Source organism: Oncorhynchus mykiss, chromosome 1 (genome assembly GCF_013265735.2).
Source record: "Oncorhynchus mykiss isolate Arlee chromosome 1, USDA_OmykA_1.1, whole genome shotgun sequence".
NCBI lineage: Eukaryota > Metazoa > Chordata > Actinopteri > Salmoniformes > Salmonidae > Oncorhynchus > Oncorhynchus mykiss.
The window spans coordinates 54,649,750-54,671,068 of record NC_048565.1 but is presented as its reverse complement, the minus strand read 5'-3'; the positions used below and the strand labels follow the sequence as shown (position 1 = coordinate 54,671,068).

Sequence of the window (21,319 nt, the reverse complement as noted above, 5' to 3'; positions counted from 1 at the left end):
AATTTGGGGGTGTCTCCTAAGCCTCTGGGTGCCCAGAGACCTTTATCTGCCAACTCATTGACGTTGAGTAGTATGTAGGTTTGTCGGCACTACTTAAGGTTTCTATGAGAATAAGGTGCTTGCCTGTGGAAATATTATAGATTCTCAACTTTCCAAAAAAGTAAAAATTATGCCCAAATCCATCATGCAGTTATTTCCCTTTTTTGGAAAGATCAGCATCATTGATCCATCTGTCTGCCAACAATACATTCTACCTGGATATGGTTGCCAATGTTGTCTGAGATGGTGGTTGCATTGTAGCCATAGAAAAGCCTGTTCCTCCAAACCAAATACATGCTCATGTAATGTTGAGATAGACATGAGAAACTAGCAAATGAAGTCCATACTCCAAAAAAAAGTATAGATGATCTCAGACTGTTCTCAGTTGTGAATGACTAGAGAAGAATAAGAATGATAGAAAGATACTTTCCCTTATCACTTTAGGCAGTTTGGAGTAGCTAGCACATCACTCTTTGTCTACTCCTAACAGAAAGCAGATGTTGAAAGTATTTTCTGCTCAAAACATCTCCAGGTGAAAGGGGAGCTTGCAGCCTCAACGAGAACCCACCATTCCTTATAATCCAGGACCATGTTCATTAAGGACACTTGTGCAAAATGTTACACTCAGTTCAATACCGTTTTGTTCCTAGTGAACACAACCAAGTGTAAGTTTCAGGATTTACAAACTCTTCATGCTTTTGAGGAACCCGAGACACCATAGATGAGAGGCTGAGTTTTTCCAACGAGTTTGACATAGACAAAACCCCAATTTTGTATCTTTCTACCTCATTATTATACTTAAGCTATGCCTGTCTCCCTTTTCTCTCTGCCTCGTCCATATCTTTACCATTTGTGACTGACCAGCTCGATACAATCTTATGTAGCAAAATTATTATTATTATATTTTTTTTACATTGGTTTAACCTAAAGACCCAGAGCTAGAAAATGATATATCATACACTACAGTTGAGGGGGAAAATGGGAAAGTAATTCTGCATTGAAAGTTGTAACCCCACTTTTGAGAAAATGGCCCTAGAATATTTTGATGCACCTACTGGAGAGCACTTCTTTGTCTACACCCATTCAGCATCGTTCATAAGCCAGCCCCACCCATCTCTTTAAGGATTCACATGTGAGGCCATGTGCTAAACAGAGTGAGTACGGTAGTGTACTTAACAACCAAAGGTTTCTAGATTAATGGCTGGTTTATACTACGTCTATCAACATGTCTGTAGACAGTTGTCGCAGTGACATCATGAACATTCTATTGTCGTCCGATATCACACTTGTTGTCGTTATGAAAAAGTATAAACACAAAAATGGCAGGCTGCGTTATGGTCAAAAATAGCATAACTGGAATTTTTTTGAACTCATCCGTTTAAAAATTACAGTCCCCTTAAGTTAATACTTAAGTACTTAAGTATACTTAAGTTAATACTTAAGTTAATACTTTGTAGCGCCACCTTTTGCTGCGATTACAGCTGTAAGTCGCTTGGGGTATGTCTCTTATCAATTTTGCACATCGAGAGACTGAATTTTTTTCCCATTCCTCCTTGCAAAACAGCTCAAGCTCAGTGAGGTTGGATGGAGAGCATTTGTGAACAGCAGTTTTCAGTTCTTTCCACAAATTCTCGATTGGATTCAGGTCTGGACTTTGACTTGGCCATTCTAACACCTGGATATGTTTATTTTTGAACCATTCCATTGTAGATTTTGCTTTATGTTTGGAATCATTGTCTTGTTGGAAGACAAATCTCCGTCCCAGTCTCAGGTCTTTTGCAGACTGCATTAGGTTTTCTTCCAGAATGGTCCTGTATTTGACTCCATCCATCTTCCCATAAATTTTAATCATCTTCCCTGTCCCTGCTGAAGAAAAGCAGGCCCAAACCATGATGCTGCCACCACCATGTTTGACAGTGGGGATGGTGTGTTCAGTGTGATGAGCTGTGTTGCTTTTACGCCAAACATAACGTTTTGCATTGTTGCCAAAAAGTTAAATTTTGGTTTCATCTGACCAGAGCACCTTCTTCCACATGTTTGGTGTGTCTCCCAGGTGGCTTGTGGCAAACTTTAAACAACACTTTTTATGGATATCTTTAAGAAATGGCTTTCTTCTTGCCACTCTTCATAAAGGCCAGATTTGTGCAATATACGACTGATTGTTGTCCTATGGACAGAGTCTCCCACCTCAGCTGTAGATCTCTGCAGTTCATCCAGAGTGATCATGGGCCTCTTGGCTGCATCTCTGATCAGTCTTCTCCTTGTATGAGCTGAAAGTTTAGAGGGACGGCCAGGTCTTGGTAGATTTGCAGTGGTCTGATACTCCTTCCATTTCAATATTATCGCTTGCACAGTGCTCCTTGGGATGTTTAAAGCTTGGGAAATCTTTTTGTATCCAAATCCGGCTTTAAACTTCTTCACAACAGTATCTCGGACCTGCCTGGTGTGTTCCTTGTTCTTCATGATGCTCTCTGCGCTTTTAACGGACCTCTGAGACTATCACAGTGCAGGTGCATTTATACGGAGACTTGATTACACACAGGTGGATTGTATTTATCATCATTAGTCATTTAGGTCAACATTGGATCATTCAGAGATCCTCACTGAACTTCTGGAGAGAGTTTGCTGCACTGAAAGTAAAGGGGCTGAATAATTTTGCACGCCCAATTTTTCAGTTTTTGATTTGTTAAAAAAGTTTGAAATATCCAATAAATGTCGTTCCACTTCATGATTGTGTCCCACTTGTTGTTGATTCTTCACAAAAAAATACAGTTTTATATCTTTATGTTTGAAGCCTGAAATGTGGCAAAAGGTCGCAAAGTTCAAGGGGGCCGAATACTTTCGCAAGGCACTGTAATTGAGTATGTGTCAATTTAATAAACAATGTTTTGGTTGGTTTCTAGCTTGTTAGCTAGCTAGGTAGTTCAAATAATGACCATATCATATAGCTGAAAACTAATTTGTATTCATTATTACAGGAAAATAAACTCACAACATGTTAATGGCGAGCTAATTACAGAAAATTGCTTACAGTTGTGAGTGTGGCGAAACAAAAGTAGGGCGTTGGCCTAACGTTATTAGGCTGGACACATGACATTTTTAACAATGCTTTTTCTGACAAAAAAATAGTTAATTGCATCCGGCGTGCAACCCAGTTTCATAATATGTACCCGCTGCTTGCCATAGTTTTGAAGTAATCACAAAAAAAACAAGCCTTATTTTAGGGCATTTTTCACTCTGCCAGCACTTATTAATTCTACTGAGCACTGTGGCACCAACTTGCCTTCCGAACGTTCTATTACCAGCCTATTGTTCTACATCACAATGTCTGCTTTGCAATTGTTGGCAATGAGACCTGCCCACGTTGTTGGTAGTTCAAATGTAAACATCAAAAAAATTATTCATGGAACTTCATGGAGGTTGTCCCATTGTTTCCTATAGGGAAATATAGGTATGTCTGTCTATTGTGCCCGATATCTTACAATGTGTATATTTAGATTTTTTCAAGTCGGACACCATTTTAATCAGGATAATCTCCTCTTTCTAATTACATAAGGTTGGGCAGCGTACTCTTTAGTCATCAATCACTAGACCAAAAATCGCTAGGCCATTTTTTCCCCTACTTTCTCGTTATGCAGACATAAGCACACTTGGGACCAACGAGGTGCGGATGTTTACTTTCACCTGCTTGTCAAACATCTCATTCCAAAATTATGGTTATTAATATGGAGTTGCCCCCCCCTTTGCTGCTATAACAACCTCCACTTATCTGGGAAGGCTTTCCACTAGATGTTGGAACATTGCCGCGTGGACTTGCTTCCATTCAGCCACAAGAACATTAGTGAGGTTGGGCACTGATGTTGGGTGATTAGGCCTGGCTCGCAGTCTGCGTTCCAGTTTATCCCAATGGTGTTTAATGGGGTTGAGGTTAGGGCACTGTGCAGGCCAGTCAAGTTCTTCCACACCGATCTCGACAAACCATTTATGTATGGACATTGCTTTTTGGACGGTGTCATTGCCCTGCTGTAACTGGAAAGGGCCTTCCCCAAACTGTTGCCACAAAGTTGGAATCGCAGAATGTGCTGTAGCGTTGATTTCCCTTCACTGGAATTAAAGGGCCTAGCCCAAACCATGAAAAACAGCCCATGGAAAACAACCCAAACAGACCATTATTCCTCCTCTACCAAATGTTACAGTTGGCACTATGCAGTCGGGCAGGTAGCGTTCTCCTGGCTTCCGCCAAACTGACTTGCTGGAAAGATGGCATCCTATGACGGTGCCATGTTGAAAGTCACTGAGCTCTTCATTAAGGCCATTAAACTGCCAATGTTTGTCTATGGAGATTGCATGGCTGTGTGCTCAATTTTATACACCTCTCAGCAACGAGTATGGCTGAAATAGCCGAATCCACCCAATTAGTCCACGTACTTTTGGCTATGTAGTGTAGTTTAATTTTAAACTCATTATGCATGCACACCGAAATATGAACGCTGTTGATCCTCATTTGCCTCAAGCATTCAAGCACTTCAGCTATTTCATTTCACTTTACATTTCCTCAAATAAACCCCTTCCAAAGGTTTAAGATCAGGCTAAACCATGAAGTTATGAATTAATTGTATATTATTTACTCTCCCATATGGGAGCCTTTCAATAAATAAATTCTGAACACTGGTATGACTCCAGGCCATGTTGTCTGCCCCTGCTATCCCATCCAATCTATCATGTTTTGTGGTTGAAACCTATGGACTTGTGTTCCTTCAGGGACCTAATCTTGGACCTCGTCCAAATGTCTCAGTTCCCTCCCTCTCCCTCTCCCTGCCTCCCTCCCTCTCCCTCTCCCTGCCTCCCTCCCTCACTCCCATACATAAATGTGATGTAATTGTGTAAACTCCCTTTCCCACAGTCTGGGACTCAGTGAGGCAGTGCATTCTCACAGTGTGTTTGTGTGTACACATTCTCACAGTGTAGTTGTCTCAGAGTGGGCTAGTTAACCTCAACCCCATGTCCCAAAAACAGTCTCTCTGGGTCTGGTGAGGGCATGTCAGATCACTCCTATTTCCCCGGACTGCCTTGTAAATAAAGACCTAACATATTTATGCCTTTTAAAGACTTCTGTTTGTGGCCCTTTTCCCTCCATTCGTGATAAGTTTAGGCTTTTTTATGTTTTGTTTTCCCAGGCTGGGAGAGAAGGTTTGATCACTCTGATGTCCCCGGCCTGCCTTGTGAATGAAAATCAAACTATTTTGGCCTTTTGAGCTGTTGCAGTGCAGAAACATGCAGCGGTTCTGTGTTTTGTGTTTTTTATGTTTTGTTTTTCCAGACTGGGAGGGGAGGGATTGATCGGGAAGTGATCTTTCTTTCTCACAGTTGGCGCAAAGTGTTGATGTTAGGTTCCCTGCTTCCCTTTAGCTGCTCGGCTCGTAAGATTAAATCTAATTTCTCTGAGTGCTCTTTGTGTCAAAGCCGAGTGTGATTTCTGATTCTCCGTCTCTCATCTTGTGACTTTCTCAAGGCTGGCGGTGGAATGCTCTTAAATGCAGCTCCTCGCTTTTTTGAATTTTCACGAGATTGTAGCCTCACGGCTGTGAATAATGTTCAGAGTCTGACCCCTTTTTCCATTCCTCCACCTCCTCTTAGCTTCAGCTTGTTTTCTCTCCAGACTCAGTAAGACTCAGTAAGAGAAGCAGGATGTACAGTATGTCCTTAAGGATATCTTTCAACTCCTTGTCCATGAAGGATTGAGCTTTGGCCCTATTCCCACTATGAGATATGAAGGAAAGTCTGAGGAGCGGGGTGGCGAAAGAGAATGTTCAATTCATATTTCATCCTTGTCTCTTACCTTTTGTTGTGGATGGCAAAGCAAAATTCATGATCAGCAGCTCAAATTGACCATAAATATCACAGTAGCCACTACTAGCCAGTAACCACAAACTATTCAACAATGACAGAAACATTTATTCTAAAACATATTAGATTATTGAATAATGCAACCAAACCATATTACACTCTTGAATAATGCAACATTTCACAAGACTGTACAGTATGTGTAGACAATTAAAGGGTTTATTTTATCATCTGTAGGCTACAGTCATTACATTTTAGCTTCAAGACAAAAGCACACAGTTGTTAAAATGTCGTTATCAAGTAACGTTAGCCTATCAAAAATGAACGGTTAACCCTCTCACACAAGTATTAAAGTACATTAACCAACATTTTTTGTATAAAATGAAATGCATCATGATTTGTGAACATGCACAATTATTCTGTGCTTCAGTCTGATCACCTGTAGCCTACTGATAACAACCACAGCTGCAGGTAGCCTAGAGAAGCCTATGTGCTCTAATCCTGTCTGTAATATCATGTTTTTACAGCCTAAGCTATGTATTTAAAATAGGCCCATTTTATTTTTCTTCTGAGAAAATGTGAACGTGATCAAATTTGGTTTATATTCACACTTTGGGTGGCTAGGCTATCTAGGCCTGTTTACTCCAAAATGATTGACTGGAATTAATCAATCAACAATAATGAATACATACTGTAGGAGTATCTTTCTAATTATAGATGCAAAGGCCTTACATGATGCAACCCTGCATACAGCGAGTTCAGGACTGTTAGTTTTTGTCCCTTCACAGTTGTTTCTTTGTCTGTGTAAAGGGTTTTAATGTTTTCATCCTCCCTAGGGCCAGGATTTTTACCAGGATTTAAACATGTAAAAAATGTCATATGACCTGACTACAAAAAATGATCTGGTTCCATCATAAAACATTTTTTTACAGCTAATTTATTACTATGTCATACGCTACAACTAGGGTCTGGAGTTGGTTAGGTTAGCCTAATAACGGTTCAGGAAAAACTAAGCCTCAGGAAAACACTCCCCCCCCCACCCACCACTGGGACTACACAAATATATCCTATTTGTATGATCTACATTTTACATGTTTTTGGTGGTGGGGGGATGTAACAGAATGTAACAGACTGTTAATTAAATTTCAGGTAGAAACTCAATAAAACAAGCCTCAAATATTAGGAAAATGTCTATACATTTCAGCTGTTTTCAAAAATATTGCTCTGCTATAGGCTATGCATTATACCACCTCCAACGTTGTAATTTACTTCCTACCGGGTTGATGACTTCCGGAAACTGTTGTCGATGCATTTCTGACAGAAGTAGTTCGCAATGACTACGTTTAAATTCCAGCCCCGTGAAGGAGGTGCTAATGAACATTGTTCAGTGCCTCTGTTCAGTTTCTTCCAAATGTAATGGTATTGTGAGCTTCCATAGTTTCCTGGTCGACGTAGAGCTCAGAAAAAGGTGGTTGGTGGCAGTACGTCGTGACAACTTTACTGTCACCAAACACACAAAGGTGTGTAGTACACATTGTTGAGAGTGACTTTGTTGAGGGAAAAAGTTGGGGGTGACAATACCTAAAAAGAGGTGTTGTTCCTACAGTCTTCACGTGGAACTGGCACATTCAAAAGAGACCTGGTGTTTGGGAAAGAAGACCAAAACCTCCTGCCCCGACTGAGGAGGATGAAGAACAAGGTGTGCTACCTATGGACAGTGCCGTCTCTGATCCGGTCCACTCCAGACACTTGATTACTGTGCAGTCCTTGAAACTGCATGGCCCTAATGGCACGTAAGAGAAATTGAGGAGCTTCGAGCCAAGCTGGAGAAACTGACCGCCCAACACGGCTTTGGTCTACAGCGATTTGCTGGTTCTGACGAGGATATACATTTTTACACAAGGTACAGTAATGATTTATTATTATCCAGCATTACTATTGTTTATTATTTACTATTCATTATTATTATCCCAAAGTCCATCTTACCTTTAAGAACATGTTCATGATTATTTAAAACTAGGCTAGCATATCTTAGCATGGATATGGATCCCCAAGGAAACCATCAAAGCCCACCTGCCACCTGAGTTCAAGGACTATCCAGACACCCAGGTAGTGATGGACTGCACTGAACTCTGCTGCCAGACACCATCTTCACTACTACTGCAGAGTGAGATGTTTTCTTCCTACAAGTCACAATACCTTTAAGGGCATGTTGGGAATGTCACCACATGGAGCTGTCACTCTTGTGTCATGGTTGTATGCTGTATCTGTGAGTGACAAGGAGATCTTCAAGCAGTCTGGAATTATTTTCTTCCCCAATCCAATCCATTGCCAGGTTGAGAGTGCATGTTGAAAGAATGATCCCCAGAGTAAAGGAGCACAAGCTGTTTGACACAGTCATCCCCCTGACCATCTCAGGCAGCATCAACCAATTATTTGCAGTGGTGTGCCTGTTGGTCAACTATCAAAACGGACCTTTGGTCAGAGCATGGGCCAAGCCAGGGTAAATGTACATGTGTTGATTTGCTAGTAGCAAAATAATAATTTGTTTATCTACAACACGTATAGTGTAGTGAATATCAGTTTGTGTGGAGCTTGTATTGGCTTTAATTAGGCAATGAGTTTAGGGGAAAGAAATCAAGTAAACACAGAATAACCAGAATGCAAGATTGAATACAATGTTAGAGATGTGTAATTGATTAACTGAACTGTTGAACATTTGCTGAAATACATTTTTTTAAACAAATCTATTCTACTGTAGTTTTCTTCACAAGAACATCAATACTTATTTTTCATGAAACCACAAAACTTTACACCCATGCAGGCGATCAATTCACGTGCGAGAGACACTGATGCAAGTAATGGGATAAATAAAAGTGGTCAACCTTCTCTCTTGACGTTTTTGAAACCTGTAGATCTTTATATATCCTTTCAACTAGTATGTCCTCCTGTGCACAGCTGACAAAGTCACACCAGCTACAACCTGTGAGAAGGATTTGACCTTGCACCTGCCAGTAGTAAGCATGAGATGTCTTCAACTTCACCTCTCCATTCTGTATATTCAGGTAAGGGCAGTCAACATAACTTGGTACATTTGGGCACTTGACCTCTAAGTCCAAAGTGTGGTCTCACACTGGATCAAAATGATTCCATCTGGAGAGGATCCTAACCACGGAGCATCTGGGTGCACTACGAAGCCACACGGAAAGAAGTTAACATTCTTCAGTGTGCAGTACTCCTGTACAGCCACTGGCTCCATGCCTAGCCCCCTCTTCATCTCCATTGTCTGCATACCAGATCCCTTGAACATCCGCTCAGCTAGCCGGTCAGCTGAGGTCTCTCCCAGGACATGGCAAACCTCTCGGAAACGAGAGGATGTTATTCTCATTTTCCTGAGCTGATGCCATTCCGGGCTGCTCTGCTCCCTTGTAGTAACCTCGACTTTGTGTGACATCTCATAGGTTGTCTCTAATGCCTTGACGTGGAACTACTCCTGATGGCTAAGGACATAAGCACACTGGGAAGCCTGAAGCCTGTGGCCATCTAATGGAAGTATTGGAGAAGGGGCATCGGCAATCTTCCCAATTTCACGGGTCTTTGGCTGTGGAAGTTGATAGGACAGCGCACTGCCAGCTTGCACTGGCCCAAAGGCGGACTCAACCAGGGGCACGTCAGCTGACATTTCCATTATTGTCACAAGAGTGGAGACGTGGAGAAGGTCCCTGTCAGGCATGTATCCATTGAGTGCTTTGTAGAGAGAACTTCTGCAAAACATTTTAAAACCTTAACATCAGGTTGGAGAGATTACTATGACAAAGACTCATGTAACTTTTCCAGAAACAGCACAAGCCCGAAAGTTCAAATAAAATGAATTAAAATATACAGATTATACATTTCCCTCCAGTCTTTGTCCGAAACATTTGTCATTACATCGTAATGTTTAGGCGTATCAAATGGATTATAAAGAAATCACCAGAAAATGTTTTCTAAAATGTTTCCATTCTAGAAACCTCCAACTTACCTTATTCAATTAGCACGGAAGTTAGCAGGTTTACGGAACTCTATCCCATCAACCAGACCTGGCTTCACACCCTAATTAAAAAGGATTTACTGTTACATAGGCAGAATAGTTTTCAGGTGCATTTTTTTATGGATATTGATAGACTCACAAGTGCTCTTGGCTTGTGCCAACGCTGTTCTGTGTCTGTGCAGCTGTGAACTGGTGGTGCAGCAGGAATGTTTAGTTGAGAGTAGTGCGCTGTCTGGTAAAGAAGGGCCACCAGATGATTGCCCATAGCACTTCCTGCAACACAGGAGCTACCACAATCACTGGTATGGAGTGGTTTAACACCATCTGTGTGATAAAAGACTGAATTGAGAAACAAGAATGATGTGGTCCATAAATAACAATAAACATACAGTTGAAGTCGGAAGTTAACACACACCTTAGCCAAATACATTTAAACTTTTCACAATTCCTGACATTTAATCCTAGTAAAAATGCCCTGTCTTAGGTCCGTTAGGATCACCACCTTATTTTAAGAATGTGAAATGTCAGAATAATAGTAGAGTGATTTATTTCAGCTGTTATTTATTTCATCACATTCCCAGTTGGTCAGAAGTTCACATACAATCAATTAGTTTTTGGTAGCATTGCCTTTAAATTGTTTAACTTGGGTCAAACGTTTCGGATAGCCTTCCACAAGCTTCCCACAATAAGTTGGGGGAATTTTGTCCCATTCCTCCTGACAGAGCTGGTGTAATGGAGTCAGGTTTGTAGGCCTCCTTGCTTGCACATGCTTTTTCTGTTCTGCCCACACATTTTCTATAGGATTGAGGTCAGGGCTTTGTGATGGCCACTCAAATACCTTGACTTTGTTGTCCTTAAGCCATTTTTCCACAACTGTGGGTCATTGTCTATTTGGAAGACCCATTTGCGACCAAGCTTTAACTTCCTGACTGATGTGTTGAGATGTTGCTTCAATATATCCACATCATTTTCCTCCCTCATGATGCCATCTATTTCTGAAGTGCACCAGTCCCTCCTGCAGAAAAGCACCCCCACAACATGATGCTGCCACCCCCGTGCTTTATGGTTGGGATGGTGTTCTTCGGCCAACAAGCCTCTCCCTTTCTCCTCCAAACATAACGATGGTCATTATGGCCAAACAGTTCTATTTTTGTTTCATCATAGCAGAGGACATTTCTCCAAAAAGTAAGATCTTTGTCCCCATGTGCAATTGCAAACCGTAGTCTGGCTTTTTTATGGTGGTTTTGGAGCAGTGGCTTCTTCCTTGCTGAGCGGATACTTTTGCACCTGTTTTTTCCAGCATCTTCACAAGGTCCTTTGCTGTTGTTCAGGGATTGATTTGCACTTTTCGTACCAAAGTACGTTCATCTTTAGGAGACAGAATGTGTCTCCTTCCTGAGCGGTGTGACGGCTGTGTGGTCCCATGGTGTTTATACTTGCATACTATTGTTTGTACAGATGAACATGGTACCTTCAGGCGTTTGTAAATTGCTCTCAAGGATGAACCAGACTTCTGGAGGTCTAGAATGTTTTTTTCTGAGGTCTTGGCTGATTTCTTTAGATTTTCCCATGATGTCAAGCAAAGAGGCACTGAGTTTGAAGGTAGTCCTTAAAATACATCCAGAGGTACACCTCCTATTGACTCAAATGAAAAGTCTGTAAACAATTGTTGGAAAAATTACTTGTGTCATGTACAAAGTAGATGTCCTAACCGACTTGCTAAAACTATAGTTTGTTAACAAGAAATTTGTAGAGTGGTTGAAAACCGAGTTTTAATGACTCCAACCTTGGGGTATGTAAACTTCAACTGTAGTAGTGTCTAGTCTTCTTAACCAGGGGCTCATTTAACTATACAGGAATACATTGTGTCTCAGTAACACAATTACCAAACACTACATCAACAGATCTTTACCAATAACCTGTTAAGTGGGTAATTCTAAATTGGGATTGGGACCCATCATTAATATCTATATATTGATAAGATTTAACGTTGACACTGTCTCCAACACATTTTGACCATGATGACAGTGTCCCACAGGAGATGTTTAACAAGGTCCCTAGTAGCTATCTATAACCTTTCCATACTCTCATGCTGTGCGGTTTTTCACTCTTCCTCATGGACCTGTGACAGGCAGCCCTCATGGTGTCTCCCCTGTGAATGTATCTTTGTTAGATACTGTGTAGAAGACATGAATAACAATTATTTTTAGCTAGCAAATATAGTTAGCAAGCGTAACTTAACCAAGCTAATGAAAATACACACATTCTCAGGTAGATTCTGTCAACGTTACATTATTTTACGAAGTAACTAGCTAGCTACAGTTAATAGTTAAATTAGCTAGCTAATGATTGTAGCTAGCTAACGTTATCTGTCACTGACTTGGTACTCACCTTCATAGTTGTCTATGTAGCTTCCTATATACATCTTGAACCCCTTTTCATTCTTGCTAGCTGGAGTCTGAGGCTGATTTAACAATTCAATGTACATCATTAATATGAATTTGAGGCAAGTCCTGAAGACACCAAGTAAAAAACTGCGACATAGTGGTCGGACGTTATATCGTCAATAACAACTAGACTGACTTCCGTTCTATAGTATGCGCGACTGGAAATTGCCACGCCGGTAGGAAGTGTGTTTGGAACGTTCGATCATGGAATGTGCATAAGGGCTCTTGCAATTTATACTCTACGAGTGTTAGCTCAGCAAGACAATTCTGTTCACACTGCCATGCTTTAAGTGGGGAAACTGTCGGGGGAGAGTCGTGAGCTACCTCCGGAGGTAGCGGTCGAGACGTAGCAAGTACGTAAGTTTACATTTGAGTAATATGTGTAGCTGACGGTATTTTTACCAAAAGTGTAGTAAGTGTGAAGAGGCTCTTAGAGTAAACCAAGAGATTGGATGGAGTGCAACCTGGATTGTTTCTCTCTTTCTCACCCCCACCCTCTTTCTCTCTCACTCTCTCGCCCCCACCCTCTTTCTCTCTCTTTCTGTATATCTCTCTCCCTCAGTATCTCTTTCTGTCTCTCTGAGTGTAACTTCAGACGATTTGGATGGTGGGTGTGTAACCGATGCGAAATGTCTAGCTAGTTAGCGGTGGTGCGCGCTAATAGCGTTTCAATCGATGACGTCACTTGCTCTGAGACCTTGAAGTAGTGGTTCCCCTTGCTCTGCAAGGGCCGCGGCTTTTGTGGAGTGATGGGTAACGATGCTTCGTGGTTGTCAGTTATTGATGTGTGCAGAAGGTCCCTGGTTCGTACCCAGGTCGGGGCGAGGGGACGGACTACATTTATACATTGATTACATTGATGCTGTTGACCCGGATCACTGGTTGCTGAGGTCAAAAGAGGGGTGAGTGTAACCGATGCGAAATGGCTAGCTAGTTAGCGGTGGTGCGCGCTAATAGCGTTTCAATGGTGGGCATACCGATGACATACCACACCTCTGTCATGTCAGACAGGGTAAAACTACCATTGTCATGGTGTGCTCTGTCATATGGACCCCTGCCCTGCTCCAGAGCTACCGGGGAAATCAGACAGAATCCTGGATTATTGTCTGCCATAGTGGGTACACCACAGCTGTATCACTCTCACACTGCACTCTAGCGACTGTCATGTCAGACAGTGTAACGACATCACTGGCATGCTGTGCTCTCTCATATGGTGCTTTACTGTCACATTGTCAACCCTTTGTCAGAAGAACACACATTTCTGTTTTCAAGACACTTAGCTGGTCCAAAAACAGAAGGAGGGGTCTAGATTAGAATCATAGCCAGTCCAAAGAGATGAGGAGAATTGTATAATTCATGGAACATGTTCTTCTTCCATTCTAAAGAGATAAGGAAAGTTCTTGGACCATTGTACATATGTTTCTTCCATTCTAGTTTCCACTTAAAGAAGGAGAGTGCAGGAATCCTCAGGCCTCTGTTAGTTATCCCTGATCCCTGAAGTCAAAGCAATCTCTTAAGCGCATGTTAAACCACATCTGTTCTCCATTTAAACCAGGGTCTTAACATAACACATGATGTTAGAACATGTTGGGACTGAGAAGACCGTAAAGGTTCACAAGAACAAATACCAAGAGAAGTGAAACAGTCCTTATCAAAATAATTTTGTTGTATGGAGACTATAGATGTTTTGAAGCCCTGCAAACCATTTGCAATATTCTCCCATTTCTAATGTTTTGTTTGTTTTGTGGGGGGACACCAAGATATACATTATGCTACTATTGTTGTTCTTTTCTGGACCGAGCGACCTGTCTCTAGGATGACCTTATTCCTCTCTTCCACTTTTCTCTCCAGTCCATCGGGGGCTCACATGGTGTTTGTTTAGCTGTGCTGACTAACAGTGTGGTAAACATCTGAAAACCTCAAAGACCAGGACTGAGGGAGCACTAAAGGGGAAACACACTTTCTGGCTCTGAGGAACCATCTGCCACTCACTCTCATAATTAAAACCAGTAGAAGACCTTTGTGTTTTCGTTCTTTTACAAACAGGCCTAATTATCTTTAAGTCCTTCTTGGCAGCCCATATGTATCACAGACTGCAACAAACACAGGGATTGTTTAACTGTTAGCAGACTGGACAAGCTATGGTCATCCAATACCTATAGCTATCTCCATCCAGATCTAAAGTCATCCAGCCTGAAATGTCACAGCACACACAAACCTATTGTCCTCTTTAAACTGGGATAATAAGAGATGACAGACTACTGATCTATCCCAATACTGTAGCTACAAGGTATAGGCTACAGCAATACTGTGCATACAGAACAGTAATGACAGGATACACTTCATTGACCAGTACAGTGGAGGAAATTACGGTCACGAAAACGCCAAAAAACATTCCAAATTAGCTCCATAATATCGACAGAAACATGGCAAACGTTGTTTATAATCAATCTTCAAGGTGTTTTTCAAATATCTATTCGATAATATATCCACCGGGACAATTGTTTTTTCAGTAGGAGCGAGAGGAAAAATGGCTACTTCTGTATTTTACGCGAGAATCACTCTGAGAGCCATCAGGTGACCACTTACACAATGTAGCCGCTTACGGGTATTCTTCAACATAAATGTGTAAAACTACGTCACAATGCTGTAGACACCTTGGGGAATACATAGAAAAAGTAATCTGGTTGACAGCCCATTCACTGCTCAATAGGGACGCATTGGAACGCAGCTCTTTCAAAACATGAGGCACTTCCGGATTGGATTTTTCTCAGGCTTTCGCCTGCAATATCAGTTCTGTTATACTCACAGACAATATTTTTACAGTTTTGGAAACTTTAGAGTGTTTTCTATCCTAAGCTGTCAATTATATGCATATTCTAGCATCTTTTGTCCTGACAAAATATCCTGTTTACTATGGGAACGTTATTTTTCCAAAAATGAAGATACTGCCCCCTAGTCACAAAAGGCTAACGTATGTAAAGGAAATGTCACCAAGAGCATTTTGCCAATAATCAATCATGTATAATAGTAATCGATCATGTGGATAGCCAGCGTTATGTATTGAAAGCTAGCTAGTGCATTAGGCCTAGTACCAGCCCACTACACAAGGCCCTGTGTGTCTGGTTGCCATTGTTCATGGTTTTATCTGCATACCTCAGTGTGTGCACCATGAAACCAGCCCCCATCATCTGTCCTCTTCTCTCTTTCCATTTCCACTCCCCCTTTTAAGAGTTGCAGCTGAGCAAGCTTTCTAGACTGAGCATGACTTGCAAGAGGGTTTAAAAAAGAAGAATGCAGTGTAAACAACAGTAGGTAGCAAAGACCTATTAGAGACTGTAATCAATCTCATGTGTCCTAAATTTACAATGATCAGAAATGTTCCTCAGTGAGCTGGATAGAGAGGAATGTAGAGGCCATAGGAGGGCATTTCACAGACTCTCAGCTGAGGGCATAGATGATATTCCAGGACTGACCAGGATGAGACTGTAATACGCAAACCACACCGGCCACATTGCGTGCGCGGGCATTTCAAAATAAATGTACACATAAGTTATTCAATAATTTCACCCACACTGTGTGCTCGGTTGAACGAGCATCTGCGTAGCCAAGCTCTGACATAGAACTTCGTTCCATTTGAGACGCTATCAGGAAGATACAAGTCCACATGGATGCTTGAAAGACAAATGAGGAGAGATTAATGTCTGCGCATTATGCACTAAATATATTCTACCGTGCCCAGAAATCTGCTCCTTTTATTCTTTGTCCCCAACGCTCTAGGTGACCAGTTGATAGCCTTTAGCCGCACCCTCATCCTACTCCTCCTCTGTTCCGCGGGTGATGTGGAGGTAAACCCAGGCCCTGCATGTTCCCAGGCACCCTCATTTGTTGACTTCTGTGATCGAAAAAGCCTTGGTTTCATGCATGTCAACATCAGAAGCCTCCTCCCTAAGTTTGTTTTACTCAATGGTTTAGCATACTCTGCCAACCCTGATGTCCTTGCCGTGTCTGAATCCTGGCTTAGGAAGGCCACCAAAAATTCTGAGATTTCCATACCCAACTATAACATTTTCCGTTAAGATAGAATTGCCAAAGGGGGAGGAGATGCAGTCTACTGCAGATATAGCCTGCAAAGTAATGTCATACTTTCCAGGTCCATACCCAAACAGTTCGAACTTCTCAATAAAAAAATGAATCTCTCCAGAAATAAGTCTCTCATTGTTGCTGCCTGCTACCGACCCCCCTCAGCTCCCAGCTGTGCCCTGGACACCATTTGTGAATTGATCGCCCCCTATCTAGCTTCAGAGTTTGTTCTGTTAGGTAACGTAAACTGGGATATGCTTAACACCCCGGCAGTCCTACAATCTAAGCTAGATGCCCTCAATCTCACACAAATCATCAAGGAACCTACCAGGTACAGCCCTAAATCTGTAAACATGGGCACCCTCATAGACATTATCCTGACCAACTGGCCCTCCAAATACACCTCTGCTGTCTTCAATCATGATCTCAGCGATCACTGCCTCATTGCCTGTACCGCTACGGGCCCGCGGTCAAACGACCACCCCTCATCACTGTCAAACGCTCCCTAAAACATTTCTGCGAGCAGGCCTTTCTAATCGACCTGGCCTGGGTATCCTGGAAGGATATTGACCTCATCCCGTCAGTTGAGGAAACCTGGTCATTCTTTAAAAGTAACTTTCTCACCATCTTAGATAAGCATGCTCCATTCAAAAAATGCAGAACTAAGAGCAGATATAGCCCTTGGTTCACTCCAGACCTGACTGCCATCGACCAGCACAAAAACATCCTGTGGCGGACTGCAATAGCATCGAATAGTCCCCACGATATGCAACTGTTCAGGGAAGTCAGGAACCAATACACGCAGTCAGTCAGGAAAGCAAAGGCCAGCTTTTTCAAGCAGAAATTTGCATCCTGTAGCTCTAACTCCAAAAAGTTCTGGGACACTGTAAAGTTCATGGAGAAGAAGAGCACCTCCTCCCGGCTGCCCACTGCACTGAGGCTGAGCAACACAGTCACCACCGATAAATCCATGATAATCGAAAACTTCAACAAGCATTTCTCAACGGCTGGCCATGCCTTCCTCCTGGCTACTCCAAACTCGGCCAACAGCCCCCCCCGCAGCTACTCGCCCAAGCCTCCCCAGCTTCTCCTTTACCCAAATCCAGACAGCAGATGTTCTGAAAGAGCTGCAAAACCTGCACCCATACAAATCAGCTGGGCTTGACAATCTGGACCCTCTATTTCTGAAACTATCCACCGCCATTGTCGCAACCTCTATTACCAGCCTGTTCAACCTCTCTTTCGTATCGTCTGAGATCCTTAAGGATTGGAAAGCTGCCGCGGTCATCCCTCTCTTCAAAGGGGGAGACACCCTGGAACCAAACTGTTACAGACCCATATCCATCCTGCCCTGCCTATCTAAGGTCTTCGAAAGCCAAGTCAACAAACAGATCACTGACCATCTCGAATCCCACCGTACCTTCTCCGCTGTGCAATCTGGTTCCCGAGCCGGTCACGGGTGTACCTCAGCCACGCTCAAGGTACTAAACGACATCATAACCGCCATCGATAAAAGACAGTACTGTGCAACCGTCTTCATCGACCTGGCCAAAGCTTTCGACTCTGTCAATCATCATATTCTTATCGGCAGACTCAGTAGCCTCGGTTTTTCTAGTGACTGCCTTTCCTGGTTCACCAACTACCAAGACAGAGTTCAGTGTGTCAAATCTGAGGGCATGTTGTCCGGTCCTCTGGCAGTCTCTATGGGGGTGCCACAGGGTTCAATTCTTGGGCAGACTCTTTTCTCTGTATATATCAATGATGTTGCTCTTGCTGTAGGTGATTCCCTGATCCACCTCTACGCATTCTGTATACTTCTGGCCCTTCCTTGGACACTGTGCTATCTAACCTCCAAACGAGCTTCAATGCCATACAACACCCCTTACGTGGCCTCCAACTGATCTTAAACGCTAGTAAAACCAAATGCTTGCTTTTACAACCGTTCGCTTCCTGCACCCGCAAGCCCGACTAGCATCACCACCCTGGATGGCCTAGATGACCTAGAATACGTGGACATCTATAAGTACCTAGGTGTCTGGCTAGACTGTAAACTCTCCTTCCAGACTCATATCAAACATCTCTAATCTAAAATCAAATCTAGAATTGGCTTTCTATTTCGCAACAAAGCCTCCTTCACTCACGCCGCCAAACTTACCCTAGTAAAACTGACCATCCTACCGATCCTCGACTTCGGCAATGTCATCTACAAAATAGCTTCCAATACTCTACTCAGCAAACTGGATGCAGTTTATCACAGCGCCATCCATTTTGTTATTAAAGCAACTTATACCACCCACCACTGCAACCTGTATGCTCTAGTCGGCTGGCCCTCGCTACATATTCATCGCCAGACCCACTGGCTCCAGGTCATCTACAAGTCCATGCTAGGTAAAGCTCCGCCTTATCTTAGTTCACTGGTCACGATGGCAACACCCACCCGTAGCACGCGCTCCAGCAGGTGTATCTCACTGATCATCCCTAAAGCCAACACCTCATTTGGCCGCCATTCCTTCCAGTTCTCTGCTGCCTGTGACTGGAACGAATGTCAAAAATCGCTGAAGTTGGAGACTTTTACCTCCCTCACCAACTTTAAACATCTGCTATCTGAGCAGCTAACCGATCGCTGCAGCTGTACATAGTCCATCAGTAAATAGCCCACCCAATTCACCTACCTCATCCCCATACTGTTTTTATTTATTTACTTTTCTGCTCTTTTGCACACCAGTATCTCTACCTGCACATGACCATCTGATCATTTATCACTCCAGTGTTAATCTGCTAAATTGTAATTATTCGCTTACCTCCTCATGCCTTTTGCACACAATGTATATAGAGTCTTTCTTTTTTGTCTACTGTGTTATTTACTTGTTTATTGTTTACTCCATGTGTAACTCTGTGTTGTTATCTGTTCACACTGCTATGCTTTATCTTGGCCAGGTCGCAGTTGTAAATGAGAACTTGTTCTCAACTAGCCTATCTGGTTCAATAAAGGTGAAATAAAATACAAAAAGAATACATTTATGAAAGATTACTAACTAAAAACTCACTAGGTTTCCTTGTCTGTGGATTAATTTTTGGAGTAGAGAAACACGATTTTATATGACTCCGGGTGCAAATTCTACAAGTATCCAGCTAAAAAGAGGACCATTTGTGACGCATTTCAGGGAGCTAAGCATATGTCTCACGTCACTACTTCACATGTTCCAGAGGCATTGGAATGATTATTTGATCAAAATGTGGCATTTTTGGGCAGAAATGTCTCTGGAACATGTGAACTGTAATGTGCCTTAATAACTTGTATGACATCTGTAAATACAAATACAATTGTTAAATTACGAGCCTGGTTGGTTTAGTCACGGAAAAAGAAAGGAACATTCCTGCTAGCCATAATTGGTCGACATAATGGATGGGCTGGACATGCTGAGAAAGGAGTTCGGATTGGTCTGCCATTATAGCATGCTTCTGCCTATAACATGAGCTGCTCAGTATGTGTAGATATTCCTTGAAATCACAGCTTTTTTGAAAGATATGTTATCCATGGAGAACTGCAAAAGTGTTGCTACTTCTCTCAATAACATTGCTGCCCTCAATTTAGCAGGCACTATCGACAAAGATCAGTGGCAGAAGGTTATGATGGACTATTTTCTGCACTAGGTCAGTGTGAACCGGAGTGACTTGACACAACGGGAAACAAGCTTGTGCTACAAACAAAACAAAAACGACACAGGACATCTTACTTAGTTAAAGGGTTCCAGTCTGGAGTGAAGCGTTCACCCATGTATACGGGTAAGAGTCTAGCTACATTTTGATATATTATACGTTCCTAATTTTATCAGAAAGTTGTTTTCATTGCAATTTAAAGCGTACTGTTAGCTAGCTAGCGAACATTAGCTTGGTGACTTGCTAGCTAATGTTACGTGTAGGATCTATGTCGTAATATTATTTGTATCTCAGAAATCCATTTGATTTGCTAGTTATAGCCTAATGCTAGCTAGCTAACATTGCACCTAGTTCAAACTACAGCATTTCATGCATGGCGACTAGCTACGACAACCCGTTTCTACTGTATGGGTTGGGATTATGGTTCATTGTTTAGCTAGCTAGCTAGCTACATGTCTAAACAAAATACATGTTAGCCAAAATAACACATCCTAGAACTGAAGGAATGAAATATTCTTATTAAATACTTTTTTCTTTACATAGTTGAATGTGCTGACAACAAATTCACATAAAAATTATCAATGGAAATCAAATTTATCAACCCATGGAGGTCTGGATTTGGAGTCACACTCAAAATTAAAGTGGAAAACCACACTACAGGCTGATCCAACTTTGATGTAATGTCCTTAAAACAAGTCTAAACGAGGCTCAGTAGTGTGTGTGGCCTCCACATGCCTGTATGACCTCCCTACAATGCCTGGGCATGCTCCTGATGAGGTGGCGGATGGTCTCCTGAGGGATCTCCTCCCAGACCTGGACTAAAGCATCCGCCAACTGCTGGATTGTCTGTGGTGCAATGTGGCGTTGGTGGATGGAGCGAGACATGATGTCCCAGATGTGCTCAATTGGATTCAGGTCTGGGGAACGGGCGGGGCAGTCCATAGCATCAATGCCTTCCTCTTGCAGGAACTGCTGACACACTCCAGTCCCATGAGGTCTAGCATTGTCTTGCATTAGGAGGAATCCAGGGTCAACCGCACCAGCATATGGCCTCACAAGGCGTCTGAGGATCTCATCTCGGTACCTAATGGCAGTCAGACCACCTCTGGCGAGCACATGGAGGGCTGTGCGGCCCCCCAAACAAATGCCACCCCACACTATGACTGACCCACCGCCAAACCGGTCATGCTGGAGGATGTTGCAGGCAGCATAACGT

The 21,319-nt window shown here is 42.5% G+C and overlaps 1 protein-coding gene across 5 annotated transcripts in view; it reads left to right on the top strand.

The window, feature by feature from the left end:
- Positions 1-21,319, top strand: part of tspan18b (tetraspanin 18b) — a 122,857-nt gene that overhangs the window by 44,991 nt on the left and 56,547 nt on the right. The window contains exon 2 of one of the 5 annotated variants that reach the window (XM_036980577.1): positions 7,490-7,786. The exons of the other annotated variants lie outside the window; for them this stretch is intronic. The gene's annotated coding sequence lies outside the window, so the exon portion shown is untranslated. The remainder of the gene's footprint in view (positions 1-7,489; positions 7,787-21,319) is intronic. 5 annotated transcript variants of the gene reach the window in all.